The 27,392-nt window shown below is 46.1% G+C and overlaps 1 long non-coding RNA gene across 3 annotated transcripts in view; it reads right to left on the minus strand.

Moving 5' to 3' along the window:
• Positions 1-6,716: 6,716 nt before the first annotated feature.
• LOC140620526 (uncharacterized) overlaps positions 6,717-27,392 on the minus strand; it is an 88,222-nt gene continuing 67,546 nt past the window's right edge. Inside the window, exons 4-6 of one of the 3 annotated variants that reach the window (XR_012020286.1) lie at positions 18,997-19,099; positions 16,961-17,072; positions 6,717-7,390 (exon numbers count right to left, since the gene is read on the minus strand). This is a non-coding gene — a long non-coding RNA (uncharacterized lncRNA). Of the gene's footprint in view, positions 7,391-16,960; positions 17,073-18,996; positions 19,103-27,392 lie in introns of all 3 variants that reach the window. The other 2 variants (XR_012020284.1, XR_012020285.1) reach the window with 2 other exon arrangements.

Consider the following 27,392-nt stretch of genomic DNA (forward strand, 5'->3'; position numbering starts at 1 on the left):
CTGCCTTTGGCTCAGGGCATGATCCTGGGATCCTGGGATCGAGTCCTGCATCGGGCTCCCTGCAGGGAGCCCGCTTCTCCCTCTGCCTATGTCTCTGCCTCTCTCTCTCTCTGTGTCTCTCATGAATAAATAAATAAAATCTTTAAAATAAATAAATAAATAAATAAATAAATAAATAAATATTAAAAATTGAGAAAAAGATCATTTACAAGAGGTCCTAAGTCCATCCACATTGCTCATTGGTTTTAACGTAATTTTGCAAAACTATAATCTTTTAGCAAAAAGATATTTGATGCCTGCAGAGGCCAGATTGCCACAACCATCAGCAACATTCAGAGTTGTCCAGAGCCCCCCAGCCTCAGTGGTATTACCAGCCTATGCCTCTGGATCGCCATCCTTGTCTTGCGACGCCTAGAGCCTGGGTTATAAGCAAGAGTGACGGCGGTGGGAAGTGCGGGTAAACCTCAAATTATCTCAAAGCGTCTCTGACTCACGCTCTTCCCAGCATTAAGCATTTATTTTGCACCCTAGAGACGGATAGAAACAAATCTCTCCAAACCAGGAGCCAGCTGATAAAGGGATGCCCTGATTTCCTTAACCTGCTATTGAGGCCTAGCGGGGATCACATGTGGAGGTCTCGGCACACAGTAAACGCTCCCCCAGTGGTGGCTGAGATGACTATGACCGAGATGAGGACAATTCTGATGATGACGGTAATATAGGTGCTAATCCTCAGAGAGGGGAGGGGGCCGCTGACCCTTCCTCTGGGTAAAGAGGCGAAGGTGAACCTCTAGGCTCGGTTCACCTGGCATCCTCGGCTCCCCAGGCAACAGGCTGGCTACACTGGGTGCTGGAAGCATCACGGCGACTGTGCCAGCAGGCAGCTTGTAGTTCAACCTGCTGGCCCAGTTCCCCGGACCAGCTCACAGCAAACAGGAACGTGACGGGCGGCAGAAATGCTCCTCTTTCCCACCACTGCGGATGACTGGAAAGAGGACTCACCCACGTACATGGACACATGGCCTGACACTCTGCCCTTCCCAAAGAGCCTCACTAGCAGCCTCCCCTGTCATCAACAAGGCACATTATTGTCACCAATCCCCAAGAGGTGAAGGGATTTGGCCCAAGTTACACAACTCGTGGGAGGGCTGGGATTCAAATTCAAAATCCCAGGTCCTTTTGCCGTGCACCATAGAAAAAGGTTACCTTTAAAATTGGGTTACTCTTGCTATTTGATGAATTTTTTTGTTTTGTTTTGTTTTTTGTTTTTTGTTTTTTACAGAATGAGGATCAGATTGAGTCGGTTCAAGCGGTGGGAATAATGACAGAGTCATCTGAGGGCCATTCGCAAAGCAGCTGCAGGCCCACCTGCTCCTGACCGCCAGTTAGGGATGAGCAGTCAGGAAAATCAGAGAATAGGAGCCAGAATTCCAAAAAACCAAGTGGAGCAGTGAAGTCCAGTGAAAGGACAGGCCTGCTGTAGCCCACACCTTCAGCAATGACCCACGTATGTGTTTGCTCAGGGGAAATGAGTGAAAAATCTGGGAATCGGTAGTATCCTGAGCACCACCCCCGCCCCGGCTCCAGGCTCAGAAGTGCAGTGAGCACTGGGGTTACCTGAGGGCCCCTCATCTAGAAGCATGAACAATGGATGTGATAAGGACAAAGGTGTCGAAGCATGGGGTGCAGTCGTGGCCCAAAGGGTGTGTGGGGTGGGAGAGATGACAGCCATAGGACCACAACTACTCCTAACAATACTTAAATTAAAAACAAAAAGACTAATATTTAAATCTACAAAGTGTGCACTATGGTTGTGCCCATTTTACAGATGAGGAAAAGCCTGCCTGAGCACCTGAAGCTGAGACCTAGAGGAGCCAGAATTGAAATCCATACAGTTTGGCCCCAAGGAGGCAGCCTTGCCTCCACTGCCCAGTGCCAACTATGGCCCAGAAATGGCTGTGAACATAGAGAGCATGGACCCAGAGAGCAGCCTCTCTGCTCCGGATAACCCCATATCCCCAACCCGGAGGGTCCTTGAAGCTCCAGAGCCCAAGGGGCCTTGAGCTTTGAGCCCACCCCTCCCTGGGATGGGCTAGCACCATTTCTGTTAGCAGCACGGGGCCTCCAGTGAGGTCTCCATCAGCCGTCCCCACCCAGACAGCCAGAGGAGGGTCCTCCCCAGAGAGCTGTGAGCCTCAGACCTCCCTGAGAGGCAGACCGAGCACCCCTTCTTCCTGTGTCTCCCTTTCAGGCTCCCCTGCCAGCAAGCCGAGGTCACGTCATCCATCTCAAGGTGCAGACTCCTCAGCTGTGTGTTTCCAACGGAGCAGGGCACAGCTTGCCTGTAGCCACTGATCCCACATGTTATTCTTTGCCTTTATCTTGTTAGCATAATGTGCAGCTTCATTAACCAGCCAGATGAATCATTTAGTAATTGGAGCTAATGAATTTAATTTTCCCCTTTCTATTTTTTATAATAAAACAAAGTCATAATTTGCCAATAGGTCAAGGAAGGCTCCCAGTTGCTGTTGTGAGTCAGTGTTAGGCCAAGAGCACAAAATGGCAGAGAGCCTCGGAGTAAAGCCTGTCACTGGCCCCGCCGCCGGTCCTCCGGTCTCGCAGGCCCTGGACCCCACGGGTTCGGTTCCCCGCTCTGCAGAGAATGAAACCAGAGGCCCGCACGAGAATCCGTTTTGCTTTTTGGGGCGTAAGACCTTCCCGTGGTGGTGGCACCCCGGATGGGTGGGCGCGAAGAGCGGGCATCGCTCAAGCGTGGAAAACAAAGCACTGGGTAAAGTTGGCCAGGAAACTTCTGGAACTATAAAGGGAGCATCCACCTGTCTTGGAAAGATCTGCTCCCGAGGGCTCATCCCAGGTCCCCGCAGTCGAGCGACCTGGAGGGATCCGACCGACCTCCCCTGTCACCATCCTGTGACTACGAGACACGAAACGGGGCGATGACCCCGGTACTGGAAAGGGCAGGCAGGAGGCTCATTAGAGAGCGGCCGCCGCCTTCCCGCATAGCTGAGCCGCGCCCGTCGAGGGCTCCTCGCAACTTGACTACCTGGGCCTCGCGCCTGATTAGCGGAGCCTGGCTGCCAACTAAACCGCGGTTAATTTATTGTAAGTTTTATTAGGCATATAAAAGGGAAGCAGGAATGAGGAGCCTTGCGTTGCTCGAGATACATTTCATGCGTGACTCCGAGCAGATTCCGCGCAGATTAAGCTTGTTAATGTCCCGGCCGCCAGCATTCTTCTCGGCCTCGCGGCCGCACAAGCCACACGCTCCCCGCCTCAAATGGCCCGGACGGGGAGGCCTGGGCCCCCTCCCGGACAACAGTTACATTAACCACTTTGTCCTTTTAATTCATCTAATTACATGCAAGGAGAAAGCGGCTGCCTTAGAGGCCTTAGAGGCTCCGCGCCTCCCCGCCCGCCCGAGCCCGCTGCCGCCGGGCCATTGCTTTGGGCTTTTTGTTGTCTTATTAGGGCTGCTTTTGTTCGGAGAGATGGTTAAAGCCATTTTCAGCAGCCGGCGAGATGAAGCAGTTTCAATAAGGATACAATGTACTTGTTTAAATTACCTTTCAAAATGCTCGAAACCATTAAGGGGGAGGTGCTGCAAATAAAGTTGGATTTTTTTTGTTATAATGTTTTACCCTAATAACAGCTTTTATTTTATTATAATCCATTAGTTGACAATATTATTCTATAGATTATTAGGCGGCAATTTTGTTATTTTATCACACTTTCGGCACTCACTCACCGGGCCAGGATCCACAAATCTCGGTATAATATGCTTTCAATTTTGTTAAAATCTCTATTTAACTGGTTTGGCTGCGGAACATCTTGGCAAATGTGTTTTTAATTTCGTTCTAATTAACTTGACAGTTGACAGAACTCGGCGGTGGCGTGATAGTGTCCCCTTTTCCCAGGGTCCCTGCAGCTCCGTTCCTGGGGTCCGTTTTTTTTCTCTCTCCGATCCTAACAAGCAAGATGTCAGAGGTAAGACCAAGGAAAGGGGTCTTTCATCTCTGTCAAAAGTACATGTAATTTTTTAAAAACCAATTAAAAAATCTGGCTTTCCTCTTTATCTGTAAAAAGAAGGTCATTGGTTCTGCGGGGTTTCAAAACCGGCTTGTTCCTACAGATGTGTCCTAAAAGATAAAATGAAGGCAGACCAAGTGGGGAGGGAGGGTTTGGGGTTTTTTGTTTTGTTTTGTTTTTTGTTGTTGGTGGTGGTGGTGGTTTTTTTTTTTTTTTTTTTTTTTTTTTTTTTTTTTTGTGGTTGTCGCCCATGTCGCGCAGCCAGCTCTTCCCTGAATAGATGCCCTTTTCTTCTCCCTGTACGTCATGGAGAAGCAGCCATAAATGCTCTGCTTTTGGTCAAAAAGCCCAGGGTCAGTCCTAGGAAGAGCAGCTTTACGAGAACTTGCGCTTGCTCTTGAAACAATCCTAAATTTTGTCTCTCATCTGAGGAAGTTGGCTCCGACAGGCCCCCTTCAGGTGCCACCTGCTTCCTTGCTTCTAGAATCCTGCAACATCTCAGAGCACACTCCTCCCTGACCCTGAGCGGTGTCAGCAGGGATGCTAGCAGTCCTGGACCACAAGGCAACAGCTTTTTTTTTTTTTTTTTTTTTTTTACCATCTCGACATAAAGGTAAAGCAAATCTCTGTAAAAGGAATCCAATCTTCCGCACGACTTTCCTTAGACAAAGACATGGGCATCCAGAAGTCCGCGTGGAAAGCTTTCGATGATTTGAAGCCGGGTTATTGAGGGAACATTGACAATTTATCATGAATTTTGGGTGCCTGCTTCTCCCATCAGTATCTTACTTAGCCTCTCTCTCTCTCTCTCTCTTTCTCTCTCTCTCCCTACCTTGCTCAGATGACATGAATTTTGCCCATAACTGGAAATGCCCTGATTTCACATCTGTACTACTCGTTATGCTTCTGTTCAATTATTAAGAACGTCAGTTCTATCAGGACCCTCGGAGATGAATCACTACAACATCCTCCTCACGTTAATGACAAAATCTCATGGCTCCGGGGACTTGGGACTTGCCAACCCACCAGCCAGCAAGGAGCAGCCTGAGACCACAGGGAGGTTTGGCCCATGCTCTTTCTTGAAAATTTCTTTGGAGAAGGTTCTAGGGTCTTCCAAAAAAAAAAAAAAATCAATACCGTCTTTTCTAGTCTTTAAATTTGAGTTTTATTTGTATTCAAAATAAGAATGTTACACAATCGTAAACAATGGCATAAGCCATTAGACTAAAACAAAGCATTTGGTGTGCATATTTTAAACTGGTTCTGTGTTTCAAGCAAACAAAACATAAATGCCCAGACAAGTGATTTTCAAGCAGGAGCACTCTTCTCCCCTAGAGGACATTTGCAATGTCTGGGGACGTGCTTGGTTGTCACGAATGGGGATGTACTACTGGCATCCAGTGGGTTCAGGCCACAGGTGCTGCTAAACATCCTACCATGCATCATAGCACAGCCCCTACCCCTGCTGCCACCACGACAGAGAACGACCCGGCCCAAAATGTCAGCCATGCTGAAAGGGACCTGCCCTCCGCCTGACCCTCGGGGAGTTTTCATCCTACTCAGGGAGAGGACAGATGTGCTACCTTACAAAGGACAATGGGCTGGGCCAGGCCACCAGTGCCCCAGAGTTCATGATGAAGGCAAACCTTGCACCAACATTACACTGGCTCATCCTTGTTCATCCTGCCTGGAGAGAAATCTGCTTTTTACCCACATTCCCTGCCTCAGCTACCTAACTTTAGGATCTGATCCCCCTTGGCCTGTTTCCTCTTCTAGCCAATGAAGTACAATAGGGTAGGTGGTGGATGCAATGACCTAATCATTGACCATGACAATCCTGCCCCTAGTGTTTGGGCCGGGGTAGAGAGGGTGTAAGTCTTGTGATCCCTCGTTGTTTTGGTTTTTGTTGTTGTTTTTTTTTAAGGGGGAGTTGAAGGGAGGGAGAGAGAAAGGGGGGGGGGTGAGAGAGGGAGGGAGAGAGAGAGAGAGAGAGAGAGAGAGAATGAATCTCAACCAGACTCCCTGCTGAGCGCCAGGCGGGATGAAGGGCTCCATCTCATGACCCCAGAGATCATGATCTGAGCCGAAATCAAGACTCTGAAGCTTAACCAACTGAACCACCGAGGTGCTCCTCTCCAGCAGGTGTTTATCACAACACAAGAACGTGTCCACTCAGACTCCAGTCGCCCCAGTATGGGAAGAAGTTCACAGACCCACAAGAATTCGGTGGGGAGAGGTGGAGAAGGAGCATGAGAAGAACAAGGAAAAGAAGACGCAGTTTGTCAGGATGAGTGTCCTGCCTCCCTGTCCCTCCTACTCCCCAGCCCAGAACGGCAGCCCCTAGGCTCTGATAAGGACCAGCTAGGGTGCCGCAGGGAGCCTGAGCAACCGCTCTGCTCAGACCGCTTAGGGTTCTGTAGGAACCACGAGTTCATGCTTCCTTCCAGGCCCTGCATGGGGGACCCCTGAGGCTCGATACAGAAAACCACCCACGATACCCAAAACCCAACTTTCAGATCAGGATATTAACTTGCTCCGTTAAATATCTGTGGAACTATCGAAATGCCCAGGTGCCAATACTGCTCCCTCTCATTTCATGGGCATTACAGCCCTGTATTCTCGGCAGGGTGGGCGTGGGCGCACAAGAATAGTTTCAGAGAGAGGCTTCATTAAAAAACAAACAAAAAAAACTTTATTCTCAAATTTATGCCAAAGAGAAGTAAAATGTTCTTCCGATACTTCGTCTCCAAAGCGGCTCTCTGGTTTGTGAACATCTGTCAAGAGCGCATATTTGCAGAGCTCCAAATTGCCCAGATTTTAACATCCAGCTTAGGTAAGCCGCTAGAGTTTAACGACCACACTGCTCCTTATGGAACCAGCACTAGAATAAAAAGGACGCCTGGATTCATCCCAAAGGCATTTCGTTTCTTCTGGATGGTCACAGAATTGGGGTGGGGGTTGCGCTCACACCGTGGCCTCGTGACCTGAGAGCCTCACCACGCCACCCACGCCACTTCTGGGAGCTTCTCCACTGGCCTTCCATTCTCCCGGGCCAAAATTAAGTTCTGCTGGGGACACTGTAGCAGGGCATGTGTTTGACCACTGAGCACCATGTGTGGCCATTAGAAAGAAAAGAAGAATCAATAGGGTTTCATTAAAACAGCAGGCAATCGGGGCGGCCCTGGCTTAATTACAGTTTCAGTAGCATTTGCCTTAATTGGAAAGAATAAAAGAAGTGAAGTGGAGTGAATGAAGAAATTAGCATATCTATCACTGTTGTCACATTGTACTGTGGCCTTAAAACACTGTTCGCTCTTTCGTATCTCTGAAGCTGCGCTCAACCCTGAAAAAAAAAAAAAAACAGGAATGGCAATTAGCAAATCCTCAGACTCTACCTTTGTGAAATTCTAATTAAAGTCTTTTATAATCTTTGGGAGGCATTTTTTTAAACCTGCTAGATATGCTAGATACACTTTGCAACATGTCTGTTAATTATGCCGGCGCGACCACGCGGACGGACAGACTGCCAGGGGGGCCATCCTCTCGGGCTGTGTGTTGAAGGCACTTCTGAGCCGGTTTCCACAGCCTGGAGAGGTTGCACGGAGCCTGGTTCCTGCTCAGCCCGGGGCTCCCAAGGGCAGCTTCTGGAATTCTTGCTGCTTCCTGGACTTGCGAACAGTTGCAGACACGGCAAATGTCAGAGCTGGGAGAAGATCCTCAGGCACGGAAGAGCTCAAACCCCACCCAGCCCCATTTTACAGTTGGGGAAACTGAGGCCCAAGATCCCCAGACTTTTTATCAGGCTTGTTTTTTGCTTTTGTTTTGCAGATTCCAGTCTTCTATCCACTCTCTCAATATTTCATCAGATGAAGTTTCCCACTGAAAGAAAATATTGTTGTAAAAGACTAAATTTCATTCACTGGAACTCAAATGTCTTGTTTTCTTTTTTTTTAAGATTTTATTTATTTGAGAGAGAGAGAACATGCACGTGCGCAGGATCCTGGGGAGTGGTCGGGGGAGGGGAGAGGGGGAATCAGACTCCCCTCTGAGCACAGAGACCCAGGCAGGGCTCCATCCTGGACCCTGGGATCATCACCAGAGCTGAAGTCGGACGCTCAACTGACTGAGCCACCCAGGAGCCCCCTCAAATATTTTCCTTCAGATCATATAATCCAGATAATATTTTCACATGAGCCCAACTAGTGTATTATGTTTAATACAAAGAGCCTCCTCCTTTGGAATAGGTTAATGGGTTAAAATCAGTCTGTGACTGTGAGTTTGGTTTGGATGTGGCCAGGGAAGGGTTTCCCAGATTACAGCCACTGGAGGAGGCACAGCTGACCTTCCCACTGGCTTGGATTCTGGAAAGAAATGTCAAATGCCTAATAAGCCCACAAATCTCACAGAGGTCACAGAGATGGCTAATAAAAGCTTCCGTTTTGTGAGAGTCCATTCTGTGCTGAGTGGTCCCACGGAGGTTCTATTATCCCCACTTTAAAGATAAGACTGAGGCTCACAGAGGAGAAGTTTATTTGTTATTGGTCAAATAAGCCACGAGCCAGGCTTTAAACTCCTATTCGGTTCCAAAGTGCTTCCTCCACCGGCTACACAGCCCTCCCGAGGCACAGGCTCCTGCGGGGCCCGCGCTGTGGGTTCGTGCCCTCCCTGGCAACCGCCTGGCCCCACCGGAGGCCCGTGCAGCCTTGCTGGTGAGGCTCCAACATTTTCCAGGAATATTCCTTCCGAACATTTACCCAGCCCAGGTGCTTCCTTCCAGACCACTGAGGACGGGCACCACTCTTTCGTGATGAGCCCCAGAACAGCGGCCCATTGTGCAGGCCAGGGAGGGGGCGTGTGGCCGTGCTGCGGGGCTGCCTCCGAGGTCAGAGGGTGGTGGTGGGGGGACAGTGGAGAGAGCTCCATGCAGAAAATTACAGGGAGGAAACGACTCTTTGTCCCTCCACAAAGTGGTCATTGGGAAGCGCGTGATTGGCTTCTCAGCAGAGCGTGGCCAGGTCCCGTCCGGGGTCAGTCCTCAGCTCTGTGTCTGCAGAGCACAGGGCGTGAGCTGGGCCCGGGAGCACGTACCCTGCAGCTGCTGCCAGTCACCTCCACTCCGGGCCTCCATTTCCTCATCTATCCCCAGCTACTCCCGTGACATCTGTGATCCGAGGCACCTAGGAGCCCTGTCCCCTCGAGGCCCAGGCTCAGACCAAGGGAGGTCTCAAATAGGAAATAAACAAAGTCATTGCAAGTCTCAGCAGAGCAGCAGAGAACCCCTGTGGGCAGGGGTGGGGAGCGGGGACACCCAGAAATGAAGGCCTGCTAGCAGAGGCAAGTGTCCCACCTCCACGAGGGGCCATCCAGAGCCAAGAGGGCACCTGGTGGGTCAGCTCAGCGGCAGCAATGGCCGCAGCGAATGGGGCCAGCCCCCTCCAAGCCCCTGCTCAATGCCAGGCACGGTCCTGACTCCCTACCGTGTCCCCTTCCAGACCCGCAGCTCCACCCTGTGCTTCGGTTAGGAGCTGGGTGCCGCGGTCGGCCTCCGTCCTCTGCAGACGAGGCTGCTGGAGGTAAAGGTGAAGGAGAGAGAGTCCGCGGGGGGCCACGGTCTATACTCAGCTGAGCTGGATGCAGGCAGACCAGGGGGTGCAGAGCCCCCTCTCATTCCAGCCCCTTAGCAGCCCCACCACCGCTCCTCCCACCAGCCCGGTGCTCAGGCTTCCAGCTGGCTGGTGGAGGGGTCCCCTGACACCCGCAGTAAGGGGGAAAGGTCAAATGTCAAGGAACTTAAGGCTGGAGCTCCATGAGGTTGGACATGCCCACGACACCGCCTGCCCTCTGCTGCCCGCGCCCCTGGGTGTTGGTTCCTGTGTTCTTCCTGAGGGACCACAGGCACCAAGGCCCCGCTGCGGAAAGCCAGGAAAGCCCAGTGCGATCAAGCCCACAGGCTTGTGGTTCACAGGTGCGATCACAGGCAAGTGGCTTCACCCCGGCGTCCCAGGAGTTCCTCACCTCTCACGCGGGGACAGCCACGCTCATTTTCCCAGGCTGTCTGCGGAATTAACTGGGGGGATGCATGTGTGGGACCAGACTGCTGTCTTTCTCAGCATTTAGGGCGCCGGGGGACCCACAGAGCCTGGCATGGCACAGGGTTCCCACTTGGAGCAAAAGAAACTTAACATTGCGCTGCCAATCGAGGCCTGCGTAAGGGTCGTGGCCCCACCACTCCCTGACCTGGGCCGGTCCCCTCCTCCTTGGGCCTTCTGGACATTCAGCTTATTTTTATTTTTTCATTTATTGGTGGGGGTGCAAAGGGAGGGGAAGAGGGACAAGTAGACTCCGCACGATGCTCAGAACCCAAGGTGGGACTTGATCCCACGACCCGGAGATCAAGACCTGAGCCGACATCAAGAGTTAGCCGCTCAACCCACTGAGCCCCCCAGGCGCCCCAGCTTCCCCAGCTTCAAAACAGGCAGGTGGAGCTTAGCGATGACGCGGTATCTCCGGCATCTGAACCCTCACGCTCCCCGGGGACTGGAGACTCGCAGGCCACACCCGCGAGCGTGAGGAAGGGCCCCTCCGTGTTCAACTGCCTCCCCCCCAGTTCACACACTGCTTCTGAAGCACCGACGCCCCCAGCTCCTCGGGCTGCACTGTGGCCTTTCCGACTAGAGGTGGAGGGTCTTCGAGAGGAGACCCCTCTTGGCGCAAGTGAAATGCAGCCGCCACCATTAACTAGGACAAACACCCCCCGTGCGTGGCTTGGCCAGGGGCGCGCATTGACAGGGCTGGTAATTAGAGGGGGGAAATATCCTTCAGGCAGCTTGGCTGCAGAAAACCATTTTCATTGAAAATATACATTTTGTAATTGTAAATGGAAAGATTACCTGTAATAGCGGTAACAGACCCATTTCCTAATAAGATGAACACCATAGCTGATGAGTGAGGCATCTGTATATAGCTACGTACACCATTTCTGTACCGCAGGCTGCCAATTTGTTTCAGCCGCGAAAAGCGTGATTTAGTGTTTGTAGCATTACCATCTGTTGTCGTTATTACAGAAATTATATATAAACCAGTTAGTAAACACTTTGCCGAGTTGTCTGTTGTTTTGATAATCACCCATAATAACATCTAGCATCAATATGGTCTTTAAACCCGATTTGGGAGTTAATGGAATAAGAGGAGGCAGTCTGTATATGCACCGGGGTAATGTCATTAGGAATGTTTGTGAAGAACAAATTAAATCAGTTGTAAATTGTGCTCTCAAGTCAGCCAGAAAACCAGTCTTGTTCAGGAGAAGGGATTTCTATTTTAACCTCGTGCAGAAAATGCACTTACGCAGATTAAAATAAAATAGGGACTTTGCCGATGGATGGAAGTGGTAATTGCTAGCGCCTTAATGGCTTCCTGTTGGCTGTGTCACGCAGTGGGCACAGCTATTTTAAAAGTTAACCGGCACTCGGGGTCATACTTTCACTGATTCAGTCATTAAACTAGGCTAGACATGTCACTAAATGGCTGATTATTCAAATGATGAGCCTGCTCCATGGTTCCCCGGTGTCGTCTTTTGAGCATGGGGATTTTCAGGGGAAGTTCTCGTAAAATCAACAGGAGATGGATTCAAGTACAAGTCAATGGTAGCACTGGGCTGGGGCCTGGCCCGGGTAGGGGATACCCGCTGGCTTTCTCAGACAGGTTGAGGCGGGCCAGCAGCCACAGTGGCTCAACTTGGTCGCTTGGACATCTCCCGGGTTCCTGGAGAAGACTCGTATTTGTGGATATATCCAAAGGTGGGCCATACTTAGACAAAGCAATGCTGTGCGGGGAAGGAAGCACGCAGAGGTGGTGCCGGGGAACCTGTATTCCGCTGGCAGGCCATCTTCGACATTCTAGCTTGCCCAGTTACATCGCCAGGAGGCAGTGGTAGTGATGGGGAGTGGGGTTGGATCGCAGGTCAGCCTCCAGAGCCTCTGCTCTTTATGGAGACACAGTCCTTCTTCTTACTTACCAGGCTCAAGACCTTTCCCTTGTACCTCCTGAAAAACATTGTCCTACTACCCGCATCTTACAGGCAGGCGGATCGAAGCTTACAGGGAGTCAGGCTTTCTGAGTGAGACCACATAGCTGGCAAGAGGCCCATTCGGGATCAGAATGCAGATCTCAGGGAGCCTGGGATTCTTTCCATGGCGCTGAGCTGTTAAGTAGATGGGACCAAAAATGGACATTTTCCTAGGCACTCGGAAGTCGAGAGCATCAGAAGAAGAAGAAGCAGGAGAAGAAGATGTCAAGAACATCCCTGTGGGGTGGGGAGCAGTGGTGACAGGAAGGATGGCTCTAGAAGATGAGCTCTAGAGTCCAGTCTGGTGACCAGGGAGCTAGTCTACTTGGCAGCTGCAGAAGGTGGCTTTGTGGGAAGCTGGGGAGGAGATAGAGGAAGTCCTCTAACAAGTGCTAGTCCCAACATGGAGCCCAGTGGGAGTTGGAGATGGTTGCCAAGGCCATAGGAAGGGCTGGGCCATCCAAAGGACTGGCTGGATGCCAAGGCTCTGACCACATTTAGCTGCGAACACAGAGCCTAATGCAATGTTTTCTGAAGAGCAGACACCCTTAAGATAACCAACCATCCTTAAGATGATTTTCAATGGTCCACATTATAAACTCATTTACTTTTTAAAAAAATGTTTATTAGCTAAGATATAAATAGCACATCATGTCTGCGCTACAAAATAAATTTGGTTCTAAAGGAAATTTTTCTAAAAGGAGCCTAAGTGCAAATAGTGAGACTATTTTTAAAATATTAAGTAGACGGTAGTACAGATGATATATAGACATGGCAGCAATCATAAGGAGAATGACTCAAGTTTGGCCTCTGGAGTCAGGATGACCTTGGCTCAAATTCCTGAGTGATCTGAGGTCAGTCTTAGCCTCTCCCAGTTGATTTCATGGGGTAAAACACAGGGCTGACGAGGACAGCGAAAGCCATCAGAATACCTAGAAATGCTCAACATCAGGGCCAGTCACAAAAACAAAAGGGCCCAATCCTTTCTTCCAAGGAGTGCCCAAGATGTGTCAGCTCACCACTCAATGTTCTGTGTTAGGGCATATTCTCTCAACGGTTGCAAAACCTGAACGTGCCAAGAAGCAAAGCCCACCAGGGGCCACCACCCTGATGCCAATAAATGCAGCACTCACCCCAGGGGCCAGACGTGGCCCCTGGATGGCCCAAGCCCAGGTGTTTTAAGTTTTTGTTTGTTGTGATAAATGAGGGATCTGAGGTCTAGAAAAGTCTGGTCATTTGTTCAAGATCGCAGAGCAAATTAAGGCCAGAGCCAGTATGAGATGTCCCTCGGTGAGCCCTGTGGTTGCTATCATCACTTTGAGTCGTCACAACCAGACTCCAAGGAGAATACCATCACCACCATCTTCATGCTCTACACAACAAGGCAGAGGCACAGAGAGGGCTAACCACTGGGCCACAGTCACGCAGCTTGGACCTTGCAACAGCCACAACAGCCAAGCAGTCTGTACCGGGGTGGAGAGCCACCGTGAATAGGCAAACTATGCCCCGAGGGCCAAATCCCTGCCTGCTGTTTGTTTTGTAATGGCTGGTTAGGTACCAATAGTTTCGACATGAGTAAATTAATAGTTGGGAAAAAATTAAAAGCAGAATGTTTCGTGACATGTAAAAATTACACGAAAATTCAAATTTTCATGTCCCTAAATAAAGTTTTATTGGGAGACAGCCACTCGTTCATTTATGTATGGTCCCTGTCTGCTTTTGTGCTAACACGGCAGAGCTGAGGAGCAAAGCTTGAAATATTTCCCATCTGGCCTTTTGCAGAGAAAGTTCGTTGCCATCACCCCCCTCATCCTTCACTATACACTATACTGCCCTTAGCAGTTCCGTAAACAAAGTGAAGAAGGGAGAAGGAAGGGCTTTTGTCTCAGGAGAATAAACAGTGGGGAGTAAAAGGAAAGGAAGAACAAAGCAAGAGAGAAATAAAGAACCATCCATGTTGCCAAGCCAAGAAGGCTCAGTTGTGGGCATGCGGCTCCTCACACCACGATCACAAAGGTAAAAGGGAGAAGTCCTGGGCTTCGGGAATAAATCCTTCCCCCCAGCTGGCCCAGCCGGCCCAGGGTGATAACAGGGTGGAAATCCACACCCAAGTGACACCAGGAAGGTGCCCCTGAGACCGGGGCACCGTAGAAATACTTTAGGTGCTTGAGTATTTTTCATAAATTCATGTAATTATTTTAATTAAAAATCTTTAAAATATTAATGGGGGAGGGGGGATCCAAAGCAGAGTTAATTATAGCCGCTCCACTCGCCACATGTACTTAAGACTCCGTCAGCTTTCCCATTAGGAACCGCTGCTTTTCAGGGGGGTTATAATTCAACCAAAGAAATTGGCCACAGGCTGAGGCTTGACATGCAGGTTTGCAGGGTGGGAATTAATTGTCTAATTGATTTGAATATTCAAGGCCTCTACGTGGAAGGGGGTGAAAATCGTGTGTTGTCATTCGAGGGAGGGTTGGCCTCCAGACACCTGCCTTTCTGTGGCTCCGCAGTTATCACCGCCCCTATTAAAACCCCACCAGCCATCATTACAGTTCAAATATATATACCTATGTGTGCTTTGCCCCGACAGGTTCTAAGTACCTTACTTAGCTCTTAAATTCATGTCTAAGTTTGCCCTCAAATGAGCTTCATTAATCTGGAAAGGAGAGGTTTTTGCCTGTTCATGTGAATGTGTTTTAAAATAAGCCTTTTCGGTTTTGGTAGCTTCGGTATACAACCAGCAGCAATCGCAGGCTTACCTTCCCTGGGCTGAAATCTGATCATTAAACCAACTTCACTATTAGGGGGAATATCTGGCTGGAAAATGCATTTTATCCCTGAAGAATATGCCATATTAGTGAGAAAATTACTCTAAATGGGAACAAAGCTGACAACCGCTGCTTGCAGACTAATGGCCTAGTGTATATATCGCACCCAAAAAGCATGTCATCACCCAGCTGTTGAGCAAATCACTGGCGTGAGATTCTGGTTGGCAGAAATGGGACATTACAGATGTCGAAAAGGTTTTAGGGATTTTGGTGGGTTTCTCCCTCCTCCTTTCATTAAAGCCAACGGACCTGGTATCCGCATAACCCGAAATCCAGGTGAGCACGATGCTGTGACTCTGTGGAGGTGGCCGCCAGCAGGTAGAAATGCATCCTATTCTTGCTTCCACGGGGGATTATGCGGGAGCCATTTAATGCAAAACCGCATCCTGTGAATAGCAGAGTATTTTCTCACCCACTGCAGAGTTGTTCAACTCAGCCTATTTAGGGACATGGAGGATGCCCTGGAGCCCCGCAGACAACAGGAGATGACAGGGCAACCACCCTTATTGCAAGGGAGAAAAACCCTATTGCCGCATTGCACGGTAAATGCAGTGGCGAAGAGGGAAGGAGGAACAGGACCCTCAGAAATCTTCAAGATCAAAATGGAAACGCTGCAATAAGGGGAAAAAATATGTTTGTTTCATTTTCAATCCTGATACTAGCTTCCTCGTGAGAACGGATTCAAATTTAGGGCCATTTTCCATGCCTGTTAAAGGGGAAAGTGGCACCCATTTTAATAAAGTCCAAGAACACTCATTAGTAGAATGCAATTTCCATCCGCCTACAAACATAGTGGAAGTCATGTTGGTGACTCAGAACATTCAAAGAGAGGGCACCCCGGTGCTCTGTGTCTCTTGAAGGAGGGTCTGCAAAGTATGTGGATCTCACTCATCTGTGGCATTTATGGAACAAAACAAACGAACAAAGAAAAAAAGAGACCAACCAGGAAATAAGCTCTTCACCCTAGAGAACAGACTGAGGATTCGAGGGGGCGTGAGGGGTGAAACAAGTGATGAGGATTAAGAGTACGCTTAGTGTGATGAGCGCGGGTGATGTATGGGAGTGTTGGATCTTGATACTGCACACCCAAAACTAATATAACACTGTATGTTAACTATACTGGAACTACAATTAGAAAAGAAAAGAAAAAAAGAGGAAGGAAAGGAAAGGAAAGAAAAAGGAAAGGAAAGGAAAGGAAAGGAAAGGAAAGGAAAGGAAAGGAAAGGAAAGGAAAGGAAAGGAAGGAGAGGAGAGGAGAGGAGAGGAGAGGAGAGGAGAGGAGAGGAGAGGAGAGGAGAGGAGAGGAGAGGAGAGGAGAGGAGAGGAAAGGAAAGGAAAGGAAAGGAAAGGAAAGGAAAGGAAAGGAAAGGAAAGGAAAGGAAAGGAAAGGAAAGGACGTGGCCAAGAACACAGAAGTTTAGATTGGCAAAGCCCATGAACCATAGGATAGTTTTTTATAGCCTGAAATACTCACACATTGAACTAAAAAGGCAGATAAATGAACTGAGACAATAGTCAAGGAGCCAGGAATTGCCACCCTGCACAGTAGAGAGAGATGGGGTGCCAGCTACTCCCCACAGTATGCCTTGTGGCCCCTCACCCAGAACCAACTGGCATCTCCAAGAAAGTACCATTTCTGATCTTCTTTCCATCAACATGCAGTTCTGGGCACCAGAAACAAGCATTTTGCCTGCATCTGCCCTGAGAATATAGTTAGATATCCATGGACTCTTCAAGGTCAAAGCCACATACCCTTTTCAGTCATGTATAGAACACGGACAGTCATTCTGTTGGAAGAGCTCACGTCTCATGTATGTCTTAAGAAACCCTCAAATAAGAACCCTGCTTGTGATCCCGTGGTATTCAAGCAAACAGCAAGTTGGTGATAATTACTCAGCTCTTACTCACTGAGCTACAACTATGAGCAAGGCACTCTTCCAGGCACAGCAAAGGCTCAAAGTACATCTAGAAGAGGAAGATTCTACAGGAGAAGACAATTAATAATGCAAAGCAATACCTCATTGGATGCTCAAGCTGGAAGGAAGCTTGGCGGCCATTTGGTCCAATGCGCCCATCTTACAGCTGAGGAATCAGATCCAAAGAATGGAAATGGCTTTCCTGGCTTGTGGCTGAATCAGAGACACAACTGTTCCATTGATCATATTCGTATTATATTATTTAAAACCAATATAATTATTACAGTGGGCCACGCATGCGCTTGGTTTCCACACAGTCTTTGAAACAACCCTACAAGGTAGGGGGTATTATTCCTCCAATTTACAGGTGAGGAAAGTCTCAGAGAGTTGTCAGCTGTCCGAGGTCACACAATTTGTCACAGAGCCTGCCCAGATTTCAACCCAACCCCATCTGTTTCCAGAGCCATTTTTGTCATCCATTAGGCTCTGAAAAATAAGAGGATGAAGGGTGTTCCATGCCCCGCATCTGCTTGGGAACTGCCAGTTCATCCTCAAAGACTCACTGAGCTGATCTTGGCTTCTCTGCAGCCCCTCCTGACCCCTGGCACTGACACTCTCCACTCTGTGGGCTTCCTCTGGCAGCTTCCATCTCACTGTGCTGGATTTGTGTCTCTGTGCCCCACACCAGGTCCTGCTTCCTACACCCCCAGCCTACAACACAGGGCTTGGCATACAGCAGGCGCCCAGAAAATATCAACTGAATGAATTCAGGGAATCCTCCACACCCAAACCCCACTTACCACTCCTTTCTGGTGCTGCAGAGCTGCCCTTGCCTATACTTCCAGCCAGATCTTCCACCCACACCGTACCCCAGGCAGGTGCAGAGTTGACACAAGCTCCCCGGTTTCCTTCCACTAGTGACCTTTTCAGGGGACACAGCTATTCTGTCACAGCGCCCCTTCCAACACACACACATAGTCACTAGAAACTAAACCCCTTCCTCTAGGAGACTCTTCTTGTCCCCACCTCTCCTCTCCCTGGACCCCACCCCCTTCTTTCCAGCCTCCCCTATATACTCGTGTTGGCCCTCACCCATCACTATCTGTTTTTATTCTGGATGGGAAAGAAGGAGACCCCACAGAGGGAGGAAGGGGCTCTCTTGGAGGCCATGGTTGGCACACCTATCATACAACCAGATCTTAACACTGTTGGGATGGCCTTCTCCTACCTCTTCTCTTGAGTATTCTGATGCATCTTGCCTTGACCTTCAGTGGCATTACCAAATGCTCCTTTTGTTATCCTGATTTCAGTGAGTTCCCAGGAAGTTGGGAGGGGGGGGTGAAGAAGCACTTAGCAAGCAGCAAACACCATCCTTTCACTTAATGAAACCCAACCAGTAATAAAAGCAACCTAATGCTACAACTTTGATCTGCTGAGTGATTAAAAAGACAAAATTTTAGAAAAATAAATTATTCTGGATTTTCAAGAAAACCCAAAAAATGCTGTTATTCTCAGTAGGGATAAATCAATCATCTCCTGAAAATTCCAGCAGATTTTAAGCAAATGCTGAAATGCATGCTTTCATCAATGATGGGAAGATTGAAAGCTCCTGAGAATATAAAATCCTACTATCATCTCACCAACTTGTTCAAGTATTGAAATACAATAAAGATATTTACCTCAAACTACCAAAAGTACTTTTTTTTCTTTTTTTCTGAAAATTCAGAATACAGTATCCTCAATCTGGAATGTTTTTTAAAGCTCTTGTTCACTGAAGGCCTGCATGTGCCAACCTTGACTTTTTTATCCATTAAATGAACAGTATTTGATGTAATCACCCAAAGTCCTGAGAGGAAAGGATCATTAGCCTATTTTGCAGATGCAGAGCATGAGTTCAAATAACCTGTCCAGGTGTGCACAGCTTGATGGGGGGTAGTGTCAGGATCCTCATCCAGGTCTGTCTATGCACTTTCCAATCCAGCTCTGTCACCTTAGAATATTCTGGGGTTTAGGGTGAATCCTTACCAACCCTAATGTGTCCTGGGATATTAATTTTTTTTTATTACAGCAAGGGGGAGGATTGTTTGTTTTAATAAATCTTCATGAGTCTACTTACCCGTCTCTTTTGTTCACTCACCTCTTGTTCTCACTTCTCCTGTGTGTCTTAGGGTACAAAAGAAGAATGGTCTGAACTGTCTGGTTTTGGAGACTCTGGGTGAACAGACTAAGGTCAGGGCCACCTGCTGGAGACGTAAAATGTGGTGACGCCAAAGGCAGCTCCATGCAACTTAAGGGACTTTCCTAAAATTTCACTTTTCTACCAAATCCTGAGATGAACCCTAGCCTCCTGACCTGATAAGCCCATCCAGGACCCATAGCATCTGCATAAATGAGAAAAAAAAAAAAAAGGAACTGTACAAACATAAGGGACAAGGGTACTCACAGCAGGAATTTAAGAATGCAAATTGAAAAACCAAAAATATGACTCTTTGCCTATCAGATTAGTTTTTAAAAATCTCATAAACAACAGCTCTGTGTGCTGAAGAGGGTGTGATAAACTTTTATACTTTGCTTGTGGGAAGATAATTAAAACACTTCTTTAAGAAAACAACTGAGGGATGCATATAAGAACCTTAAAAATGCTCATCCCCTGAATTAATGACTCTTTTGAGGTCTCTAACTCAACCAAACAATCTAAAATTCTAAAAATTCTTTGCCACATTGTTTAGTGAAACATATATACACAACATATATACACAAACATCAAAAAAAAAAAAAAAAAAAAAACAAGCCACAAGAATAAAATGGTTCGGTAACATGTGCTACAGATACAAAAAAGGCAGGATAGAGTAAAATACCAGGCAACTATGAAAACTGTTCCTGTAAAATTGCATGATTCAATTTTTTTAATTACATGCACTTATTACAAATACTTATAAGAACAAAAAGTAAAAAGAAATATGTTAAAATCTTAACAGTGACATTCCCTAAGAAATTGCATTGCTTTTATTTCTTGTATTCTTGTTTTACCTTTTTACACTTTATTTTATAATAAAAAAAGAAACCTCTAATATTCTATTTACACAGCACTTACAACAACATAGCAATAGGTAGGTTATTATATTCATGGGAAAGAACAGAGAAAGATAAAAAGAACATGATTTCAATTTTGATATTAAAAAAAAGAAAGGCATGAAAATATTACAGTGGAGGGATAAAACGTAATTATACCTTGTCTAGTTTTCTATATTTTCCCAAATTTATACACAATAAAAGTTTTCATAATTATAAAAAAAATTCTTTATTGTTTTTGAAAAGTGGCTTTATTAATTGTTGTTAGCTAGAAAATGGAAACTAAAACTGCGAGCCAGAGGGGCATCCCTGAGGAGGGCTCTGATGTGGAGCCCGCTCCCTTTGTTTAAAAACAAAACCAACAAGGGCACCTGGGTAGTTCAGGGGTTGAGAGGCTGCCTTTGGCTCAGGGTATGATCCTGGAGACCCGGGATCGAGTCCCACGTCAGGCTCCCTGCATGGAGCCTGCTTCAACCTCTGCCTGTGTCTCTGCCTCTCTCTGTGTCTCTCATGAGTAAATAAATAAAATCTTGAAAAAAAAAAAAAACCCAACCAAACAACCAAATGGTGTTAAGGACTGTTAACCAGGTGTTAGACACAAGTCATCACAAACTGATCCTTGATCCTTGCCTGATCAGGAAATCAGAGACATGAGTGAAGAGAGGGCAGCTTTCACATCAGGCACCCAGAGCCCTGGACCCTCTAAGATCCACACTCATGCTGACACCCACTGGAGGAGACCCCGGCAGGGCCACTGGGCTGGGGTCGCTGCTGTGGGTGCCTATCTGACCACCATGCCAACAGGCCCTGCACAAAGGAACTAGGCCAATAGGGCATCAAATCCCCTTTCCTCTCTTCACAGACACAGGGTTTCCATCCCAAGGGAAAACTTATCCTCCTGAGACGAGGGGGCAGAGGCAATGAAAATGCCGTTAGGGTGTTGTGACCGAGGTCTCCTGCCTGGGGCGCTGTGGGCATTTCAGTGCACGGCCCACTCGTGATGGACGGGGATTCAGACGGGGCAGGAAGAAAAGTGGTAGCCTTAGTAGGAAAAGGCAAACATACATGGGGACAAAATAAACAAAGTAAAGCAAAAATATTTTTTTAAATTTTTAAGAAAGGGCAGCCCAGGTGGCTCAGTGGTTTAGCGCTGCCTTCAGACCAGGGTGTGATCCTGGAGACCTGGGATCGAGTCCCATGTCAGGCTCTCTGCATGGAGCCTGCTTCTCCCTCCGCCTGTGTCTCTGCCTCTCTCTCTCTCTCTCCTCTGTGTATTCTCATGAATAAATGAATAAAATCTTTTTAAAAAAATTAAAGAAAGAGGGGCGCTGCAGTGGCTCAGTCCGTGGAGCGTTTGACTTCTGATTTCAGCTCCGGTCATGATCTCAGTCAGGGTCCTGGGATCGAGCCCCTGATAGGGGTCCCTGCTCCTCACAGAGTCTGCTTGGGGTTCTCTCTCTCCCTCTCCCTCTGCCTCTTCTACTCCTGCTCTCTCTCTCTCTCTCTTAGACAGATAGATGATAGATGATAGATAGATAAAATCTTTTTTAAAAATCTCCATTTCTCACTGTAGCAGGAGAATGAATCATGTCTCTCGTGGCCCCAAACCCATCCTCCTCCCCTGCCTGGGCCCCTCAACCAGCAAACAGAATTGCTGAACTCCTGACCCGAAGGCCGTATTGATTGGAGCTGATGCTGAGGAGTTATGCCCAGAGGTCATGATGACATCACCAGTGCCTAACGCTGGCTCCGCTTATTTTGCTTAAAAAAAAAAAAAAAAAACTTACGATTGCCCCAGATCAAGTGCATCTCTGTGTGAATAAAGGCAGTGTTATGTACTGAGGGGTGCCTCCCTCCGGGGACTAGTTTGAGTTCTGAAGGCTACCAGGCCACACCGAGCACTCAGCACGAGGGTGCCCAGCACGTGGGCAGCATCTGTGAAGTACTGGCTGGCAGGAGGGAACCCCAGGCCCCAATACCTGCAGCAGGGCATCCAGGAGAAGGTGGTGGCAGCCCCCGGGCTCATGAGCACACTCCTAAAGGCTGGATCTCCCACAGCACCTTAAGTGAGAGGCCGGGATAGGCCGGCAGCCAAATAACTTAGCATCTAAACCAGCAATCGTCAGAAGTGTGAACCAGCACTGTGACTATGAAGGCAGAGACAGCTACAGTAAACTGGGACTGCCCCAGGCAGGCTGAGCAGCGGGCTCACCCTGACAAGAACAGCAGTGTCCGCGTGCCGGAGAATGTTCCAGAAATGCTGCACATTGAGGTCCTTTAAGTCTCATACTGAGGGACTGAGGGTTAACCACTTAGTACTCCCTCTTAGAATGAGAGCCCGGATGACATGGGATACAGGAGACACAGGGGGTTTTGTCTGTTGATTGAGGGATAATTCACAAAGCATGAAACAACCCATATTAAGTAAACCGTTGAAAGAATTCGATACGTGTACACACCTGAATAACCACCATGAAAATCAGAATGTGGAACATTTTCATGACCCCAAAGAGTTTCCTCCTATCCCTTTGCAGTTGGTCCCCACTCCAAGCCCCAGCCCCAGCCCCAGCCCCAGCCCCAGCCCCAGGCAGCAACTTGCTCTGCTGTCATTCACTATAGATTGGTTCTTCCTATTCCACAAACTCATGTAAATGGAATCATATATTGGGTTCTCCTTCGTGTCTGGCATCTTTTGATCAGCATCATCCGTGTCGCATGTATCTGTAGGTCATTTCTTTTTACTGCTGCATGTAGTCTTCCGGGTGAAACAGCACAGTTGGTACGTCCATTCACTGTTGACGGATATTCGAGGCTATTACGAATAAAGCTTCTATGAATATTCTTGTACATGTCTTCTTGAACACAAGAAATGTTTTCATTCCTTTTGCATAAACACCTGGGTGTGGAATTTGGGGTCATATGATAAGGTACGTTAACCTTTGTGAAGAAACTTCCAAGATGTTTTATAAAGTGATCGTTCCGTTTCTTTCACTCCCACCAAGGAATGTGTGAGAGTTCCAGTTGCTTCCAGAATCTCACCAATACTTAATATTGTCGGCTTTTTTAATTTTAGCCACCCTCGTGGATGAGTAGGCTACCTCACGATTTTAATTTGCATTTATCTGGCGACCACTGATTCTGAAATTCTCTCATGCACTTATTGACTGTTCCTACATCTTCTTTTGTCAAATATCTTTTCAAATGTTTTAAGGGGTGCCTGGGTGGCCTAGTAGGTTAAGCATCTAACTTCAGCTCAGGTCATGATCTCAGTGTCCTGGGATGGATTCCCACGTCAGGCTCCCAGCTTAGCAGTGAGTCTGCTTGTCCTTCTCCCTCTGCCATTCCCCCAAATCATGCTCATTCTCTCTCCCTCTCTCAAAGAAATAAGTAAATAAATAAAATCTTTAAAGAAATGAAGCTGTTTGTCTTCTCATTATTGAGCTATAGGAGTTCTTTGTCTATTTTAAATACAAGACCTTTTCTAAGTATATATATATATATATGTATATATATATATATATTGCAAATATTTTCTGTCTAGGACTTGTCTATTCATTTTCTTAATGGCATCTTTCAAAGAACAGAGGTTTTAAATGTTAATGAGGTTCATTTTACCAATTTTTTTGTTAAAGGTTTGTCTTTTTTGTGGCCTAAGAAACTTTGCCTACTCTCAAATCACAAAGATCTTCTCATATTTTTTTTCTAAAAGTTTTGGAGTTTTAACCCTTACATTTAGGTCCATGATCCATCTTCATATTTGTTGTATGAGTCAGGAGCAAAGTTCATTTTTTTTTCCCACAAGGATATCAAGTTTTGCAACACCATTTGTTGAAAAAGACTATCCTTACCCTACTAAAGTTTTCTGGCATCTTTGTCAAATGTCACTTGCCCATAGATATTTGGGTATATTTCTGGATTCTCTCTTCTGTTCCACTGATCTATATTTCTATATTTATGCTGATAGGATAGCTACTTTTTTACTATAGGCTTACAGTAAGTCTTAAAATGAAATAAGTTCAAAGTTTAATAAATAAACTTTATTTTTAAATTATTTTTGGCTTGTCAATTTCTACCAAAAAAAAAAAAAAAGGCTGTGAGATTTTTGACTGCTATTCCATTGAATCAACAGATTTATTTGGGAGATAACTGAAATCAAAACAATATTGGCTTTTCTTATCCATGAGCATGGTATAGCTCTTCATTTATTTAGTTTCCTTATTTCATCAGTAACATTCTAAGGTTTTCAGTAAAGATATGTATTTCATATTTGCCCCTAAGTATTTAGTGTTTTTATGTCATGGAAAGGGTATTTTAATTTAATTTTTCAATTGTTCATTAGTGTATAAAAATACTATTGATTTTTTCACAGTGACCTGTGCCTACATTTTACCATGAATTTTAGTAGATTTTTTTTTTGTCAATTTCTTAGGATTCTCTGCATAACAATCATGTTAATAATGATAGTTTTACTTCCTCCTTTATACACTGATGCTTCTTATTTCTTTTTCTTGTCTTATTGTACAGGCCAAGACTTCCATTACAATGCTGAATAGAAGAGGTGAGAGCAAACATCCTCGTTTTTTCCTAATCTTACAGGAAAAGTAGCTAGTCTTTTACCATTATGTATGATATACAGTATAGGTTTTTCATAGATATCTTTTAACAAATTGAAGACATTTCCTTCTGTCTCTAGTTAGTTTTGGGGTTGTTGTTGTTGTTTTTAATCATAAATGTGTGTTGACTACAAACATTTTTTCCACATAAACTGAAATTATCATATGGCTTTTCTACTTTATGCTGCCAAATGGTGACTTACTGTGGTTGATTTTTATTTTTTATTTTTTTCCAAGTTTTTATTTAAATTCAGGTTAAAGGATGCCTAGGTGGCTCAGGAGATGAGCATCTGCCTTAAGCTCAGGATGTAATCCTGGGTCCAAGGATCTAGTCCCATAACAGGCTCCCTATAGGGAGCCTGCTTCTCCCTCTGCCTATGTCTCTGTCTCTCTGTGTGTCTCTCTTGAGTAAATAAAAAAAAAATCTTTAAAACAAATAAATAAATTCCAGTTGAATATTCATTTCAGGTGTAGAATTTAGTGATTCATCACTTACATACAATACCAGTGCTCACCACAAATGCCCTCCTTAATACCCATCACCTATTTAAGCCATCTCCCCACCCACCTCCCTCCAGTAATCATTAGTTTGCTCTCTACAGTTAGGAATCTGCTTTTTGGTTTGTCTCTCTTTTCCCCACTATGTTGATTTGTTTGTTTCTTAAATTCCAGATATGCATGAAACTATATGGTATTTGTCTTTCTCTGACTGACATTCTCTCTAGCTCCATCCACATCGTTGTAAATGGTAAGATTTCATTTGGTGAGACCTTCCTCCAGAAGACCAATGCAGGACCCTGCCTATACCACATATGTTGGTTGATTCTTAATTTTAAACTTAGCCTTATATTCCTGGTATGAACCCCATTTGATCATGATGTATTAGCCTTTTTTGTATGGCTAAATTCAGTTTGCTAATCTTTTGTAAGCATTTTTGCATTTATATTCATGAAATGTATTGAACATAGTTTTGGTTTGTTTTCTGTACTGTTTTTGTCTGGTTTTGAATGAGGGTAATGCCTATCTCATAAGGGATCAATTTGGACAATAATTGAGAGTGGTAAGGGCAGAAACAGGATTGGGGGAAAAAAGATGAAATGAGCACATTTGTGAAACGAGACAACCAACAGAAGGGCCATGTAAGAATAAAAACTTTACTGGCTTTAGTCACAAGTTCAATTTGAGTTTAAAAATCAGAAAAATAAGACTTTTTTTACTTAAAAACAAGCAAACAAAACAACATTCCAACAAAAGGGGGAGGCAATAATTCTCCTCTCCTCTAAGACAGCTGAGTCTCTCCAAGGTCCGGAGTTCAGTTCTGTACAATACATTTTAAGACAGATCGAACTGAATGCCAGGGTACCACCATCAGGATGATTAATTGCCTTGAAATTATGGTAGGATTAGAAATGTTTCCCATGGTGAAGGGCAAAAGAGTGGGGAGGAAAGACACACTGGCTGTCTTCAGGGAAGGAAGGACAGACTGGCTGTCTTTAGGTCTGTGAAGGGCTGTCACAGGGAAAGGAATGAAATGTGTTTCCTATGGCCCAGGGTAGAACAAGGGACAATGGGTGGGTGTTGGGTTTCAGCTCACCATTATTCTACAGCAACCTCAAAATTCAGTCTTGGACACAGTAAATTTCCCTCCACTGCCTGTGGTGAGGGAAAGGTACACAGCCACCAAGAAAAGGGTGGGTAAAGATGCTGCACAAGGGATTTGAATCTGCTTTGGTTAAATCCTTCACATGGTGCCCCTGCCCTGTTCCACTGTGCCTGCCAGTTGCTCCTTGAACAAAAACTCTCCTGTGTAGCTTCTATACTGTTTTCCAAAGAAAGAAATGGCCAAAATCCGTACAGCTATGGTAGCCAAACACCAGGACTATTGCTTGATAAATTTGGAGTGAATTTTTTAAAATAGAAAATTTTAATCTTTTCCTAATAAAGAAAGATTTATTCAATTAAAGGATCCTCCTTGATGCCAAGATTGTATCTTTACTACTTTATTTTTTTTTTTCTTTTATGGAATAGTGGTGAGTTGATGATCTTGTTTTTATGTCTTTACCCTGCAAAATTAAAAACTGGCAACTCTATCTCAAAACTTCTCTCTCTCTCTTTTTTTACAGTTATTGCTTTGTGAAATACAAAGTCTATAGCAGTTCACCCAGCCCAGTCACCAGAAGATCAACCACATTTATCCAGGCTAGATTTTCTTAAATTGAGTGATAGAGGAGCTAAGGTACTTTTTAACGTGTCTGTGAAATACCGAAAACTGGGAATAGTTTTCATAGTTTTTATCAGGTCCTCAAAGGTGGCCAATCTCTGAGTGAGTCTGAGGATACTGAAATTAGGTTTTTAAAATGGATGGTTGAGTGGCTGGACCGTAATGACCTCTATCCCAACCCTACAATTTCATGCCTCTGTTTTCAAGACCCCATGCACGAAAGGTTCTCTGGTCATGGCTAATCATCTAAGCTCATTACAGGGCCCTTCACAGCCAGAAAACATTCATGAAGGCAGTGAGAACCCAAAGTCACAGAGAAAATTCATGCCAGAACCCTCTAACTTCACCATTTTACTCACTATGACCTCTGAACACTACAAACTCCAATGAAATCTCTTAAATTTCTAAAGCAAATGAGCTCATTTCAAAATAGACATTCTTGGGGTGCCTTCATGGCTCAATGGGTTAAGCATCAGACTCGTGACCCCAGCTTGGATCTTAATCTCAGAGCAGTGAGTTCAAGCCCCACATTTGGGTTCCGCATTGAGTATAGAGCCTATGTTAGAAAAGAAAAGAAAGAAGAAGAAAAGAAAGAAAGAAGAAAGAAAGAAAGAAAGAAAGAAAGAA

The sequence above is a fragment of the Canis lupus genome, chromosome 29, assembly GCF_048164855.1.
Source record: "Canis lupus baileyi chromosome 29, mCanLup2.hap1, whole genome shotgun sequence".
NCBI classification, from domain to species: domain Eukaryota; kingdom Metazoa; phylum Chordata; class Mammalia; order Carnivora; family Canidae; genus Canis; species Canis lupus.